Source organism: Artemia sp. Qi Xiang Cuo, chromosome 7 (genome assembly GCF_049724085.1).
Source record: "Artemia sp. Qi Xiang Cuo chromosome 7, ASM4972408v1, whole genome shotgun sequence".
Classification (NCBI taxonomy): Eukaryota; Metazoa; Arthropoda; class Branchiopoda; order Anostraca; family Artemiidae; genus Artemia; species Artemia sp. Qi Xiang Cuo.
The window spans coordinates 12,555,697-12,574,101 of record NC_142800.1 but is presented as its reverse complement, the minus strand read 5'-3'; the positions used below and the strand labels follow the sequence as shown (position 1 = coordinate 12,574,101).

The 18,405-nt window shown below is 37.7% G+C and overlaps 1 protein-coding gene across 1 annotated transcript in view; it reads left to right on the top strand.

Moving 5' to 3' along the window:
- Nucleotides 1-18,405, top strand: part of LOC148949962 (innexin inx2-like) — an 89,549-nt gene that overhangs the window by 4,402 nt on the left and 66,742 nt on the right. The window lies entirely within an intron of this gene.

The following is an 18,405-nucleotide window of genomic DNA, read 5'->3' as shown; positions in this document are numbered from 1 at the left end:
TTGAGACATCTAACTAGGCATTTTATGGCAGAATATGAGGAGAAGATAGCCTTTAGTATAAAGGAAAACCCTAAACGATTTTGGAGGTATGTGTCCAAGAAAGATAAGAACAGGCGATCAATACCATTCTTATTCAACGCTGAAGGGAAAAAGTTGGAAGACCCAGAAGCTATAGCAAACTTGCTTAACACTACCTTCGCTTCGAACTTCTCCTCAGACTCATCAGCTGAACCCTCATGTCCTGACCCCAGACATATCGAACATCTTATGCCGAAACTCATCATCACGACTGAAGAGGTTAAGAAAAGACTATCAAAGCTGGACCCTAACAAAGCCAAAGGACCAGACGGCATCCATCCCAGGCTGCTCAAAGAAATCTCTGATATAGTCACCGAACCGCTCTGCTCCTTGTATAATCTGTCTTTGAAGACAAAGAAACTACCACCTGATTGGCGTACAGCAACAATAACTCCAATATTTAAGAAAGGTTCCAGAAGCCAGCCAGAGAACTACCGGCCCATAAGCCTTACCTCAGTCGTTGCTAAGCTGATTGAAGGAATTGTCAATGATGCCGTTATAGCTCACATGACAAGGAATGGTCTCCTTTACAGCGGCCAACATGGCTTTAGAAAAGGAATGTCCATTGAAACGAACCTGATCCAAGCTTATGAATCAATCACTGAGGTTATCGAATCGGGATCCCCTGTAGACGTGTTCCTACTGGACCAGGCAAAAGCCTTCGATAAAATGTCCCACCGGTACCTGATGATTAAACTGTCAGCATATCACATTGATGTAGACGTAGCCCAGTGGATCCATAGCTTTCTGTCTGATAGAATCCAGATTGCTGCAGTCTACGACCACAACGGAAACCTCGTGTACTCGGCACCAGTAAATGTCAGAAGTGGTGTGCCACAGGGAACTAAGTTGGGCCCGACTTTATTCAACCTCTACATTAATGATGCTCCTGAGGTTGTCCAGAATCTGCTGGAACTATATGCAGACGATTCCAAACTCTTTGGACCTGCCGCTTCTGACGAAGACTGCAATGCCCTGCAACAAGACTTAACAAACCTCTGCCAATGGGCCTCAACTTGGACACTAGAGTTTAACCCAAGCAAATGTAAAGTTTTACATCTTGGACTGAACAACCCTTGCCATAGCTACCATATGTTGGACTCTACTGGTGCTATAACACCCATCCAAAGCGCAGAGGAAGAACGTGATCTCGGGGTAATCATAGATAATAAGCTGAAGTTCCATAGTCACTGCCGAACTCAAGCCGCAAAGGCAAACAAGATCCTAGGCCTAATCAAGCGATCAGTGACTAGTCGCCACCCCAGGGTCATTAAGAAGCTTTACACAGCCCTTGTCCGCCCTCATCTTGAGTTTGGGATGGCAGTTGCAAACCCCCACTTTAAATGCGATGCAGAGTTGCTTGAAAAAGTCCAGAGAAGAGCTACTAGGCTCCCATTTGCCAACCAACAAATCCCATATGAGCAACGCCTAGAAAAGCTTGATTTGCAAACTCTGACCTACCGTAGAAAAAGGGGGGATGTAATTTTGGCATATAAGTTGATGAACAGCAGTGTTATCAAGCCCATTCTCGAACAGGACCAGTCTAGCAGAGCGCGAGGTAACCCCATAAAACTCCGCCAAAGATTCAGCAGAAAGCGTGAGAAATATAACTTCTTCACCAATCGCGTTGTTCCGTTGTGGAATTCACTGAGCGATTCAACTGTTTCCGCAGCTTCAGTTAACAGCTTCAAGACTGGCGTTGACCATGACTGGAGGAACAAGCCATGGAGGACGCAGTGGGATGAGCCTGCATCCACCACTAGGGTCTATTAGTGTGTGATATTCAACTGTCCTGTATACGTGTAGGATGTGATGATCCACTAATGAATTGTGCAACGAACTCCTGTCAATACTACCTGGCGACATCTACAGGTTCCTGCAACCTTAGTCGCTAGAAGATGCTATTTAAGGTAATTTAAGGTAATAGTTCCCACTTTACATTATCAAATGCCCCTTTTAAATCCAAAAAAGCTACATACAATTTACCTCCCTTCTTATTTATAAACTTATCAACTAAACACTTTAATGTAAAAATCTGATCAATCGTACTATGTCCCTCTCTGAATCCTGACTGCTCTGCGGCTAGCCTTTCAGTTTTCTGGAGCCAACTTCTAAGTCTGTTATCTAATACCTTTGCCGTTAGCTTTCCTAGTGTGTTACCTTAATGTATACATCTATAATTTTCATGTAGTTTCCTATTCCCTTTCTTAAAAATCAGCACTCCTACTGCCAGGTTCCAGTCACTAAGCCAAATTCCAGATCAAAGAACTGCTGTAAATATCAAAGAAATAATATACAATGTTATGCTTCTATTATACATCCATAGAACTGCTGGAATACCATCAGAACCAGGTGCTGAACATCTCTTCATCTCTTTTAAACTTTTCCATGCTTCTTCTACCCTAACTGGCTCAATTAAAGCATCATCTTCTTCCTTCATAGGGCCATAAACTTGATCTTTGATACTCTTCTTCCAATTATCTTCAAATACACACTCATTTTCTGTTGTCTCCTGCGTCTTTAATTCACTTGACCAGGTTTCCGTGGGGGATATCTTGGCTTGTCTCCCTTTTGGTAGAACTTGAAACCTTCTTCCAAAAAACTTTGCTATCCTTATCCTTTAATGCCTGCTCTGTCTCCTTAATATCTTCTTCTTCTTTCATCTTCTTACACTTTCTGACTACTTTCTTATACTCTCCTAATTCTTCAGTATGCCAATAAATTATTATCTAAAGTCCCTGGTCCCTGGAGCCAGACTACATCTAATGCTTCTTGTAGCCTAGCTTTTAACTTTTTACTTTCCATATCCAATTCACTCTCCTCTGATTTCCTAACCTCAATTCTGTCACTTTATCCTGCTCCTGTGCAAATATCATACAGTACCTTGTTCAGTCCCTTTAGACTCTCCTCCAACTTACCAATTTTACAAAATTCCTCACACTCTTCTATTAGCTCCTGAGTACTACCTCTTATTATCCCTTGGTTTACTATCTCTTCTGTCTCCTTAACTATTTTTATCGTTTTTTCTAATATAAAGATCATTCTTCATAAATCTACTTATCTCCCCTTCTCTTTGCCAACTCCAAACCCTTATCTCGCATATAGACCTCTGGGACCCAGGAAGACTCAGATTAAGAGCAATTGGGACATGGTCCAACCCTACGCAACCCATCACTCTAAAATTGTAACACATTGGCCACAGATTCAACCCAACCAAAGAATAATCTACCACGCTTGGTGACCGAGAAAAACAAGTAAAATTCCCCACTTCTTCATCTTCTCCCAGTCTACCATTCACAACTACCATTTTTTCTTTCACACAAAAATCTAGAAGGTTAGATCCCCATGTATTCCTTCTACGGTTCTGGTCCTTACTCTGTCGCTGACCAATTTTCAAATCATCATAATACCAAGGTGATTCAGCAGGATCCTGCAATACATTGCTCCTCCAGTTATCTCCAACTTCCTCAAATTCACCATCTGAAATCCCAGTATACGCGTTAAAGTCACCTGTAAGAATAAAATAGCTATCACCATACAAATCAACATATTTTCTCATCTCTTTTGATACCAAGTCCCAAACATTTTCCTTCATATACGAACTTTCTGTGGTGGTATATAAACAGCTCCTATAACTAGATTTAATTCATTCATTTTTACCTTTAACCACACAATATTCTCAGACTCACTTTTTAATCTCAAAACCGAGTGAAAACAACTTTCTCTGCATAAAACAGCAACTCCTCCATACACTCTGCCATTCCTCAATGGTTTTCCTCAAGTGCACTCACATATAAACTCTTGAAAGCAAATACAAGGACTTCTCGATGTCTCAGCTAGGCCTATTATATCCCACTCATCTAAACTGCATAAATCACTTTGCTTCTGATCACTAAATCCCTGAATATTCCAGAAACATATTTTCAAATTCATTGCACTATGGCCCTCAAAATCCTATTCCGTAATTGCCGGATCAAAAATAAACCTACTAGGTTCGTTTCCTCTTGCCAAGCCCCTGCTTCTTGTTTGTCCATCCCAGACTCTTCTTCCCGACCCACGCGTACTCCCTCTTCCCACTCCAGTGCTGGGTTGACAATTTGATCTTCCAGTTTTCTCTCCGCCAGTCTTTTTTGAACCCGTAATGGTCTAACTTCCGAATCCGCTGGCCCTTGAAACATCCTAACCAGCATCTCTGTTTCGTTGCCGTCTATGACCGTAGTATCAGATACATCACTCATAACCAATTCTTTGTTCCCATCTGCAATCCTGTCACTTTCCCCATCGGCCACCTTCATACTTATTGTGCTGGAATTTTGGACAGTTTTGATCACTTGTTGAGTTTCAGGGTTGTAAGAAAATGTTTGGTCTCCAATTTGTAATTTCGTCCCCTGTAGGAATGCATCAGATCTACCTTTGCTTTTTGCTTGCTCTAGAATTGGTCTCAACTTGATTCTTGCTTCCCTTTCAGCCTTGGTATAATCAGGGGCTGCTTTCAGCCCAAATAAGAATAAGCAGGGGCTGCTTATTCTTTCAGATATCGATTGCTCCGTAGAAGCGAGTTGTGAATACCTTTATCTAATTAGGACTGGGGAGACTTCTCTGGAACAAGTTTCCATTCTAAATTTAAGCAAAGAAACTTAAAGAAACAATTAGAAAAAGAAAAAACTAGGTCACTATGAAAAATATGTCAAAACACAAAATAAGTTAAGAAACCTCACTAATAAGTCTACTGTAATTTCAAGACAAGACTTGCAGACCAAGGTAACCTGAGTCCCAAGAAATTTTGGAACTCTATTTTCAGCAGAGAATCAAAACTAGTTATCAATAAAATGCCTAAATGCCAATGGAAATGAAGTCATAGCCACTCATCATTCAGCTGATCTTCTCAATAAAGAATTTGCCTCAGTTTTTACCAATGATCCTGACAGCCCCCTCCCCCTTCAAATCTAAAACAAGTTATTACCTTAAATTGCATTGTCCAGCAACTAAGGTAAATCCTGTGATTGTGAAAGATGGCAATGATTCCAATTGGCAGCATCCCATTTTGTTTTCAATGGTTGATTCAGCCATTCACAATCAACTCTTGATTGGAAACCATTGGGGGTAGGGACTGTTACTGTATCATCAGTTAAAGAATTCCAGAATGACATAATTCTATTGGAGAAGAAGTGGTTTGCTGTTCATGTCTGGGCTCTCTTCTGGAACAATTTGAATGAGAGATCTCTAGTCCTCTGCAGGGTGTCTAGTTGGAGGTAAGAAGGAGTGTTGTTGCTGGTTAGTAATTTCTTAGTCATAATCATGTATAGATTCAACGGAAGCTACATCATCTTTATTGATAGAGGAAGCAACAGTTGTTCCATATTCTATGACAAGCCAAACTAGGCCTTTGTACAACTTTAGCATTGTCTTTGGAGCTCTGGAGGAGATTGTCTGGTTTATTAACCAGAGTGTTTGTGATGCTTTGCCAACAATCATTCCTGTATGGGATGTGAATTTCAACTTGTTGTCAGTAATCAGCCCAAGATCTCTATCTTCACAAATAATCAACTTTTGTTGCCTCTTTTGAAGCCCCGCCTTAAAATACAATTCTTCTCCCCACTGCTCCTTAGCCTTTGAATATAACACCAGTGATCGGGTCTCATTCATTCGCGCATGCCACACCTGGATCTCATGGTCCCTTAACCTCTCCCTGACCCTACTTGCAACTGCTCCTTCCTTTAATCCAATCACTAGCCCACTATTCCATAGCTCTGAAAATCCACAATCATCCAATATCTTCTTTATTTGAGATGGCCATGTATCACTCTTTGGGATCCTCAGAGCTTCTAAATATGCTGCTTTTGTTATCCTTACTCTGGGCATACTCAGGATTTTCTCCCATAGTCTTATCATCCTTACTAGCCTATCAATTCTTAAAGAAAATAAACCTAGATCTCCTCTCAATACTAAACTATTTGTTGAAAAATATAGACCTAAAACTCTCTTAAAATACTGAAGTTGAATCTTCTCCATCATCTCACCAGCTATGTATCCCCAAACTTCAGATCCATAATGCATAGCCAATTCAATCTTTACCTGAAATATATGCTTATGCATCTTCAGGTTCTGTATGTTTGCCAGTTGGCTAGCAGTCACAGCATAGGTGCAGGACTTTCCTTTAGCAAGACTTAGCTTCAGCTGCTTTCCAAACTTACCATTTGACTAATACTAAATATGTAAACTCATCCCTACATTCTAAATCTATTCCCTCCCATTTTACTTAAGAAACCTCACTAATAAGTCTACTGTAATTTTACGACAAGACATGCAGACCAAGGTAACCTGAGTCCCAAGAAATTTTGGACTCTATTTTCAGCAGAGATCAAAACTAGTTATCAATAAAATTCCTAATTGCCAATGGAAATGAAGTCACAGCCACCCATCATTCTGCTGATCTTCTCAATGAACAATTTGCCTCAGGTTTTACCAATGATCCTGACAGCCCACTCCCCCTCCAAATCTAAAACAAGTTATTACCTTAAATTGCATTGTCCAGCAACTAAGGTAAATCCTGTGATTGATGGCAATGATTCCAATTGGCAGCATCCCATTTTGTTTTCCATGGTTGCTTCAGCCAGTCACAATCAACTCTTGATTTGAAAGCATTGGTGGTAGGGGCTGTTACTGTATAATCAGTTTAAAAATTCCAGAATGACACAATTGTGTTGGAGAAAAAGTGGTTTGCTGTACGTGTCTAGGCCCTCTTCTGGAACAATTTCAATGAGTGGCCTCTAGTCCTCTGCAGGGTGTCTAGTTGGAGGCAAGAAAGAGTGTTGTTGTTGGTTAATAAATTCTTAGTCATAATCATGTCTCCCCTTTGTCTTCTATAAACTAGTGAAGGTAACTAAGTTTTTGTAATCTTGCTGGGTAATCCAGACCTTTGTACCCTTCTATACGTTTTGTGGCCTTTTGTTGAATAGATTCAACAGAAGCTACATCATCTTTATTGATAGGGGAAGCAACAGTTATTCCATATTCTATGACAAGCCAAACTAGGCCGTTGTACAACTTTAGCATGGTCTTTGGAGCTCTGGAGGAGATTGTCTGGTTTATTAACCAGAGTCTTTGTGATGCTTTACCAACAATCATTCCTGTATAGGATGTGAATTTCAACTTGTTATCAATAATCAGCCCAAGATCTCTATCTTCAGTTGCAGCTGAAATGGGCTGGGGTTGTGTATTAGTTGAACCTATATTGTACAAATGACTATAGTTGATTTTCCCAAAATGGATAGTTTTGCACTTTTTAATATTCAGTTCAAGGCAAGAGCTCTCTACTCATTTAGATAAAGAGTCAATATTAGCTTGTAAAGTGGTGTCTGCATTTACTTGGCCAGTTATTTTAGAATCATCAGCGTATATGCTCAGCTTATTTGGAACTACATGTGGGGCATCATTAATATAGATATTGAACAAAATTGGCCCAATCACAGTACCTTGTGGAACTCCAGTGGTGAATGCTGCAGTTTCAGAAAAGAAAGATTGGCCTCTATCACCATGAACCTTCACCACTTGCTTCCTGTTTGTCAAGAAGGCCATTATCCAGCTGTTTACAACTGAGTTAATACCAATAGCATGCAACTTTATTTTCAGTCTTTTGTGACACACTTTATTAAATGCCTTGACAAAGTCAAGAAGCACAACATCTACATCCACTCCTTGATTAATAAGTTCAATCACATATTTGTAGGCATCTAGGAGGTTAGTTTCACTTCATTTCCTTTGTCTAAAGCCATGTTGTCTTGGGGTGAGCAGGTCATTAGAAACTAGGTCCTTAATTACAGCAATTCACAAGACGTTCCAATACTTTCCCTGCAGCTGATGTTATACTAATTGGTCTGTAGTTCTCAGCCACCTCCCTATTACCCAGTTAGAAAATAGGTGTAATATGTGCCAGTCTCCAGTTGTATGGTACTACTCAGGTGTCTAGTGATTTTTGAAAAAGCTTAGTTAGTGATTCAGCTAAAACTGAACATGCTTCCTTCAAAATTCTAGGGGAAATTCCATCAGAACCTGTTGACTTATTTTGATCCAGCTTTTTCAACTGCTTACAAACTAACCCAGAATCAAGACTAAGAGGTGGCATAAGGTTATCAATTAGGTAATTAGGCTCTTCTGGTAAAGTTTTATCATCTGGGGTTATGAATAGTGACTTGAACTGTTCACTTAGTAAATTTGCTATGTTCTTAGAGTTGGTAATCAATTGACCTTGATATGCTAAATTGGTTACTGAATTTCTACCTGGTTTTTTCTCTGGCGCTATATACAATTTTTTTTTTTATATATTTCTTTTGTCTCTGTTGCCTAAAAATCTGTATATTCTGCCGTTACTTTTCTTGTCGAATATCTGATTTCTAGCTTGTTTGAACTCTTCTAGTTTATCTGGAGATAAAGATTCTTTGTAAATTGTCCCTGTTCTATTTTTTTTTTTATTGATGGCTTTGCATACATCTTGGGAGATAAATGGGAGTGTTCTTGTTTTTTTGCAAATTTTACTATTTTATGTTTTTAACTATTTCTAGCAATAAAATTCTCATTTCACTCCATGCACTTACAATATCTTGTTGTTCAATGAAAGACCAGACAGAGTTTGTTAATTCATTAGTTACTTTAAGGTAGTCCACAAACACAGGTCTTCTAAATTTATGTTTTCATTTATGTTTTACATAATATATGTTTATGTTATTATGCATAACATATGTTATTCATAAATTTATGTTTTACTTTTATTTGGTGGATGCAAACAATGTGTACTAAGGATGCACACATGATCACTATGCCCAAGTGCTGGTAAATATTTTACTGATAAAACATCATCCACTATAAGTCAATCCAATAGGGATGGTTCCTCATTAGCTTGGTATTGTGTATTGAAGTTAACCACCTGACCCAATTCATTTTCATATAAACACCTCAGGAGACAATTACCTCTAAAAATTCTGTCCCAGATTTAGGGAAACCTCCACCTTTCAGACACTTCATATCTGGTAAATTGAAGTCTTTGGTTACTATCATATGCTTTGAAAAATTGACTAGTTGTTTTATTGATCTTGTAATAGCAAGCAAGGATTCATCTCTAATAGGTGAACTGGGGCTGCAGTAAACACATCCAAAAGTCACAGAGATGCCTGGGAAGTAGATTTTTAACCCTATTTTTTCAACCCAAGGTTGAAAATTGTAAGTCACTTTGATTTGGTTCACTTGTAAATAGTCTTTCGCATATATTATAATACATCTACCTTCGCCATCACTAAGGTTGCTGAAAGCCTGGTACCCCTTCAACACAAGTTGATCATCAGTTAAATTTATAGATGAATGTTTAGGTTTAACTTCACAAAGTGCAATAATGCATGCTGTTTGATTTACAAGAGCATACAGTTCTGTCATTTTATTAGGGAGTGAATCACAATTGGTAAACAATACATAAATATAGCTACCAGGCTCCACAGGACATTTGGGTGTACTACATGTTGTCAATACAAAGTTGGCACTACAAAAACTTCTGTCATTTGAGCAATCAGTTAGATCAAGTTCAGGGCTTACATGATTAAATGATTCTGGAGTACAAGACAAAGAAGAGCTGCTGAGGAGTTAGAAGTTGGTGTAGACTTGCTAGAGTAGCCTAATGATATAACATTTAAACAATTAACAAAGGTAGAAGGAGGCACAGACATGAGTGGTCTTTGCCTCCTGGCTGAAGGGCCAAGAAAGGGAGATCAGCACCACTAGTAGGGACTGTGAAGTCCAATGCCGTATTCTTTACCCTTTTTTTTTACCTCTACCATGTTATAAAATATTGTCAATCCCCTTGTGCTGGCCTCACTGCTTGATTCAGCAAATTTTTTGACACAATCTTGTTGCCTTGGATTACTGTGTCATTCTCTCCATTGTTGTGTCTCCTGTGCAGCTCAGTGTCAGCTCAACTTTTGCCTCACTTCCTGATCAGCTTTTGAGACATCATTTTTGAATTGCACAGTCTCTTTTCTTTCAAAAGACTTTTTGAAGGATTGCCTTTTATTTGGAAAAGTTAGGACTGAAAAAATGATTGGGGGAGCTTTTGACTTTCAGGAGTTTTGATTCATCGCAGTTCCTGAAAACTGTTCAAGATTTGCCATATGGTGTTGAATGTCTTTGAACTTTGAATCAATTTTGCCTTTGAGTTCATCTTTCAAACTGCTAAATGACTCTTTTACAGCTTCTTTCACTTTTGTATCCAAGTCTCTAATAGTTACCTCCATATCACTTTAAACACCACTGAGTGAAGTCTTTATAGAATTATCAACTATTTGAGTGATTTCTGATGCGCTGCCACCATCAGGCTTTGGGTCTCCTTTGCACAATGGACACTTCCATTCACAGCCCATGTACCAAGTCATTTTAGTTAACAGTACGTATTCCTGTTCTGTAAGATCAAGGCACTCTATGCACAGCCAATGCTCACATCTATTACAATTTAATGCTGACAACTAGTCACTTGAGTTTGTTCCACATCTTGCGCACTTGTTTGTTCCTTTTACTGGGCTAATGTGGATCTACTTACTCGCCATGCTATTTTGTGGGGAAACTAGCACAAAGCAGTAAGTCTGGCATCACCAGCATTACAAGTTTTAAAGATTCTGCAATCGACAAGACCCATGGGAAGTGCAACACACAAATCACCTGATCCCAGCAGTTTAAGGATAAAAAGTTGCACTGGTACTATATGACCTCTTGGATGTTTGTCGTTGCTCCCTTCTGCACAGGCTATCTCCCAAAAATGCAGCCTGAATTCTATTGCTGAAAATACGCGAAAAACAGCTAAGCCAATGTAACCTGTGGAGATATAAAAATATAACGTTTGGCTAGACGTTTTATCTTAAAAGAAAATGGCCTGTAATACTGCTACAACATCCATGGATGAAAAGTTATTGAAAAGCTTCAACACTAGTAAAACTGTTGGTCCTGACAGCATCCATTCCCACCTGCTAAAAGAAGCAGCTAGCTAAATTTCCCCAGCTTCGGGAATATTATTTCAACATTCATTTTATATTCAACATTTCAACATATCCCCTTAGAAACCAGAGGTGTTGTTTGGGAGGGTGGGGGTAGGTAGTTACCCCCTCCCCCCTAAAAAATTTGAAAAAAATTGTATATCCCATGCCCCTTGACTATCTGGATATGGGCCCATATTGGCCCCCCTATTAAAAATGCTGGAGATTTGCCCCTGTTAAAAACTAACCCACATCATACGAGTTTTTAAGAAGGGGAATGGGTCCAATATTGAAAAGTACTGACCCATCAGCCTCACATCTGCTGTTGCAAAATTCCATGAGAGGATAATGAATTATGTCCTTCATCAATACCTTACTCACAATGGTATTATCTCATACAACCAACATGGTTTACTACCAGGAAAATTGGTAGAAACTAATTTCTTAGATACTTATGAGCAGATTACCCAACTTCTGGGCAAAGGCCTTCCTTTGAACTATATTCTTTTAGACATAGCAAGAGCATCTGATAAGGTCTCACACAATTGACTTTGCTCAGAGTTAACAGCAGTAAGAATGAGCCTAGAGTTAGTGGATTGGCTAATGGACTTCCTTGCTGGTAGAACAGAAATTGCGCAGCTCCACCAAAGATAGTGTGCCTGCTTAGTCAGGACCTTCCAAAGTCTTCAATAGTGTTCCTCAGGGAACTGTTCTTGCACCAACATTGTTTCTTCTCTTTATAAATGATATTGGTATCTGAAGTTTGCAACCACGTAAACCTCTATGTCAATGAATCAAAACTATTTGGTGTCTCTGACAGATTATGTATACAATCCAACCTTGATTGCATATAGGATTGGGAAACAGGTTCATTCTCTCCTTTATTATTTCAAAACATGTCATCATTCACTTTGGTCACAATAATCTACATCACCAAAGCAGTATGAAGGACAACCTGACATCATCCCCCATGCTGCTAATTTTTACCAGCTATAGATAACATCCTAAAGTTTCATGAACATTTTGCACTAACTATCTCCAAAGCAAATTCTAGCCTTGGGCTTACCAGAAGGACTATCTAGAACCTTTCCTAAAGCTATATAAGGCACTTGTGAGGTCAGTCCTGGACTTTGGAGTCTGCCTTGCAGGTTCCTTTTATAAAAGTTATGTACAGCTGATCAAAGCTGTACAGAGGAGGGCCACTAAATTTATCTCTAGACTTAGTGAGCAGCCATATATTGATGGACTATGTGCCCTAAAGCTACCATCCTTGACTTTACATCCTTGACTTTACAAGGAGGGCCACTAAATTTATCTCTAGACTTAGTGAGCAGCCATATATTGATGGACTATGTGCCCTAAAGCTACCATCCTTGACTTTACATCCTTGACTTTACAAGGAGGGCCACTAAATTTATCTCTAGACTTAGTGAGCAGCCATATATTGATGGACTATGTGCCCTAAAGCTACCATCCTTGACTTTACATCCTTGACTTTACAAGGAGGGCCACTAAATTTATCTCTAGACTTAGTGAGCAGCCATATATTGATGGACTATGTGCCCTAAAGCTACCATCCTTGACTTTACAATGCAGGAGCAGCAGCATGCTAATAATATACAGGTAGCCCATGCTAACCAAACTCAAAACAAGCTCTTTACGCAGCTTGCCAATCAAAGACAAACTCAAGGTCACTCAAAGAAGCTTCATAAGCTCCCGGTCAACCATAGAATCAGACAAGAGTTTTTCAGTCAAAGAGTGATCAGTGATTGGAACAGTTTGAATGAGGATATCTTTCAGTTAAAAAATGTTGTTTTCTTTATTTCATTTCCGAACGTTTTTCAACTAATGGGGGTTCAAATTTGACTCACCGTACATGAAAAATTGAAGCAAAATTTGCATATTGATTTTGACAGATTTATTCTGTATATGAAGGGTTGCCCCCTCTTCAATACCTTGCTCTTTACACTAAAGCTGTTGGTACTTTTAAATAAGCTTCCTATTCTAATTAAACGGCCTCTATATTTCAGTAGACACTCTAAAAAAATTGGAACAAAGAGTCAAACTTAGTGTAAAGAGCAAGGTATTGAGGAGGGGGCAACCCTTTATATATGGAATAATTTATGTTTGTTTTTTAAATAATGCCAATAAATCTGGCTCACCCTCTATGAAATATACCCTTCCCCCTCACAGAATTTTTTTATGGAAATTTCATCCATCATAAAGTGCATCCTCCCAGTCAAATTCCTTCCAGACAGTTCCATCCTTGCTGTAAATCCCCCCCCCCTGTAAAATTGCTTGTGGACAATTCAGCCGGAAAAAGTCTCCTTAGCATTGTTTAATTTGAATATGACTTTAATCTCTCATTGGTTTCTCAATCACTCCAGAAATGCCCCCTTCAATGGAAATTATTTCCTGGAAATCAAAACACGCGGTAAAAAGCCCCTGGGCAGTTCTCCCGGAACATCTCCCATGAAAAATTTGACTAAGGGAATGTAAGACAATTAAAAAGAATTTTGTATAGTAATTTTGGCACCCCCCCCCAGTGTAATATTTCCCCTCGACTATTCACCCCCCCCCCCCAGGAATTTCCCTCCCCAAGGAAGATTCTCCCTATAGAAATTCACCCCAAGCATACCCTCCCCCCAGAAAAAAATGTCTGTATACTTCCCAATAGCAAATTCTATACATAATTAATGGGCAAATTTCATAACTTACAGGCCTCTCCCCATGGACTGTGGGGGGTCATTTTACTCCTAAAGACATAATTATTTGATCTTTCAACTATACTGAACAAAATAGCTTGGTCAAAATTTTGGTCAGATAATTTTGAAGAAAAAATTAGTGTGGGAGGAGGCCTATTAGCCCACAAATAAACATGCATCTGTGATCTGTCTTCTGGCAAAAATAGCAAAATTCTACATTTTTGTATATAGGAGCATGAAACTTCTATAGTAGAGTTCTCTGGTACGTTGAATCTGATGGTGTGCTGTTCATCAAGATTCCCTGAATTTTAGGCGGTGTTTCCTCCCTATCTCAAAATCAGGCAAATTTTCTCAGGCTCATAACCTTTGATGGGTAGCACTAAACTTGATGAATCTTATATGTTTTGAATCAGCATTATAAGTGGATTTTTTTTATGTATCTATTGATAATAGTATTCCGTTTTTTAGAGTTTTGGTTACTATTGAGCTGAGTCCTTACTTACAGTTTGTTACCACAAACTGTTTGATATAATGCTAAACCTATATAATTTGGATCAAGGCCGTACCCAGGATTTTTTTTTCGAAGGGTGGCTTACTGAAAAAAAAAATTGCGGGGGGTTACACAAAAAAACCCTCAAAAAACGCATACAAAATTTGTTTATATCCATTTTTGTTACGTTTTTACGAGTCAAACAAACATTTCAAGAGGGAAGGAGATTCAACCCCCCCCCCCCCTCTGGGTACGGCCTTGATTGGGATTGCCACCACTAGTTTCCTACAAATATATATATATATATATATATATATATATATATATATATATATATATATATATATATATATATATATATATATATATATATATATATATATATATATATATATATATATATATATATATATATATATATATATATATATATATATATATAATATATATATATATATATATATATATATATATATATATATATATATATATATATATATATATATATATATATATATATATATATATATATATATATATATATATATATATTTATATATATTTGTTTCTATATATTGGAAAGTGTGTCATTGGGCTGTAAACGTTGCGATACCATATCTATTAATCAGAGACATCTTAGTAAAAAAATTTACATTTGTGTATCAAACAGTTCGTGGTAACGAACTGTAAGTAAGGAGCGACCCGGTACAATGGTAACCAAAACTCTAGAAAACGGTATTTTGATACAAGTAGATACACCAAAAGAATCAGATTTTAATGCTGATTTCAAATATATACGTTTCATCAAGTTTAGTTCTACCCATCAAAAGTTAGGCGCCTGAGAAAATTTGGCTGATTTTCGAAAAAAGGAGGAAAGACCCCTTAAAAGTTATAGAACCTTAATAAAAATCACACCATCATATTCCGCGTATCATAGAACCTTATTGTAGAGGTTTCAAGCTCCGATCTACAAAAATGTGAAATTTTGCATTTTTTGCTACATCAAGGGTGCGTGTTTATTTGTTTTTTTTTTGTTTTTTTTCCCCAGGGGTGATCGTATCGACCCCGTGATCCTAAAATATCGTGGAAGGGCTTATTGGAATGGACATTAAAGGTTCTAGTTCCCTTCTTAAGTGGCCAAAAAAAATGGAGGGCAACTAGGCCCCCTCCCACGCTCATTTTTTTCCCAAAGTCACCTGATCAAAATTTTGAGATAGCCATTTTGTTCAGCATGTTCGAAAATATAATAAGTATGTCTTTTAGGATGACTTAATCCCCCTAAATTCCCGGGGGAGGGCTGAAACTTATGAATTTTACCCAATGTTAACATATAGTATTGGTTATTTGGAAGTATACAGACGTTTTCAGGGGAGATTTTTCCTGGTAGTGGGGGAGTGGGGTGGGTCGGGGGTTATGTGGGAGGATCTTTCCATGAAGGATGTTTTCATGGGGGAAGGGACATTGCTATAAAGGGGACGCCGGACTTCCCAGCATTATTTAAAAAAAGATCAGAAATTTAATATAAAAAAAACAAGTATTTCAACTGCAATAGCAGCAACATCGAAACTTCAAACGAACAGAAAATATTATATATATTATTGGGTTCACCCCGTAGTCAATACCTCGCTCTTTAAGCCAAAGATTTTTTAGTACTTTCATAAGAGCTATTTATTCTAATTAACGGCCTTTGTGATTAAGCGGTCATTTTTAAAGAATTGGAACAAAATTCGAACTTTCGCTTAAAGAGCAAGGTATTGACTAGGGGCGAACCCCCTAATAAACAAATTAAAAATATATGAATATAGAAGTTCGTTACGTACGTTAATTCGTAAGTTACGTATATTTATTACTAATAAAAACGTTCGTAAATAAAATTAAACAAGTTTCGAGAAAGCCATTTAACTAAATAAAAGTAAATTAATATGAAAATTTTGTTTTAATTATTCATATACGGTGAGCCAAGATCAAAACCTGCATTTATTCAAAAACGTTCAGAAATTAAATAAGAAACAAGTTTTTTAACTGAAAGTAAGGAGCAATATTAATACTTAAAACGAACAGAAACTATTCCGTATATGAAAGGGACTGTCCCATCCTCAACGCCTCGCTCTTCACGCTAAAGTTTGACTCTGTCTAACAACTTTATTTTTTAAAACAATAAAAAACTTTAGCGTAAAGAGCGAGGCGTTGCGGCGGGGACAGTCTCTTTCATATACGTATATTTATTACTAATAAAAACGTTCGTAAATAAAATTAAACAAGTTTCGAGAAAGCCATTTAACTAAATAAAAGTAAATTAATATCAAATTTTTTTTTTAATTATTCATGTACGGTGAGCCAAGATCAAAACCTGCATTTATTCAAAAACGTTCAAAAATTAAATAAAAAAAACAAGTTTTTTAAACTGAAAGTAAGGAGCGCCATTAAAACTTAAAACGAACAGAAATTATTCCGTATATGAAAGGGACTGTCCTCTCCTCAACGCCTTGCTCTTTACGCTAAAGTTTGACTCTGTCTCAAAACTTTATTTTTTAAAACAATAAAAAACTTTAGCGTAAAGAGTGGGGCGTTGAGCAGAGGACAGTCCCTTTCATATACGGAATAGTTTCTGTTCGTTTTAAATTTTAATGTCACTCCTTACTTTCAGCTAAAAAAACTTGTTTTTTTTATTTATCATATATAAATAGCCGCCAGTATTGATGATGGAGCCAAATAGACACAGAATTAGAAATTAATTGCTCTGAAATGTGAATTAATGTAATCAGAGGCAACGCTATAGCGTTGCCCATAGTAAAGGCCTTACGGCTCTAATGTTTTATTATTTATTTATTGTTATTATTTTTTTTGTTCCAGAGTCACTTCATATGGAAGGGGTCGTCATAAAAACTTCATAGGGGCTCATTCGATTGGAAATCAATAGTTCTAGTGCTTTTTTTAAGGGTCAAAAGTGATTGGTAGGCAACGAACCCCCCTTCCACGCCAACGATTTCCCCAAACACATCCAATCAAAATTTTTAGATAGCCATTTTGTTCTACGTAGTTGATTTCCAAATAGAAATTATGTTTTTGAGGAGAACACTCCCCCACAGCCCTCAGGGCAAGGGTTGTAAGTTATGCCCTACCCTGGTGGCATATAAGCTTTTTATAGAAAGCTTTCAAGGTTCAAGGTTTAATTTTAAAATAGCTGTACAAAATAGACATAAATACAGGGTAAACGCCGGAGACAAAAGTTCGAATGACAAAAACCCGGTACATTAATCGGAATAAACCTGTTTAACAACAAAATAATAAATAAGAGTTATTCCATGACTCACCAATATACGGACACCCACCCCACAAACCCACCGACACCGGGCAAAGATCCACCGAAAATACCAATAAAAAAAATAAAATACCAACGGGTGAATAAGGGTAACCGATAACCGGCATCTCACAGGGCAAAAGACCCAACAAAACAATAATATCAAATGTACCCAGATTTTCAATATATTATAAATTCTTAAAATTATTTATAAGGATAGAATGAAGTTGCTTTTTTATATTTGGAAGAGATTTGCTGCAATCAATAAATGGTAGATGAAGACACCATGAACCCGTGATTGAAAATAAGGGCGAGAACCGTGATCTCTCTGTGCTTAATTTTAGGTGCTGAATATTCCATTTATGTCGGGTTTCATAAGAATGGGCATGTTGCACAGGGAAAAAATTATTCGAACGAAAGTACGTAGGTAGTTCCGACCGGTCATATTTTACCTTAAATAAAAAAGAATTGAGGGTGAATATCTGTGAAACAGGCAAAATATTAGTTAGAAGATATAGAGTTTCAGTTTTACTCTTATTAGGATACGAAGACAGTGACGGTAAATATTTCTTTAAAATTAGAAGAGCCGTCGTAGAAACTTCAAAAAGGGCTCATTCGATTGGAAATTCAAAGGGCTAGTGCCCTTTTTAATAGTTGAAAGTGATCGGAGGGCAACTAAACCCCCTGTCACGCCCAACTTTTCGCCAAACAAATCCAATAAAAATGTTGAGATAGCCATTGTGTTCAACGTGGTTGAAAAGTCTGGAAATTAGGTCTTTGAAGATGACACCCCCCCCCCACAGCCTTCAGGGCAAGGGTTGT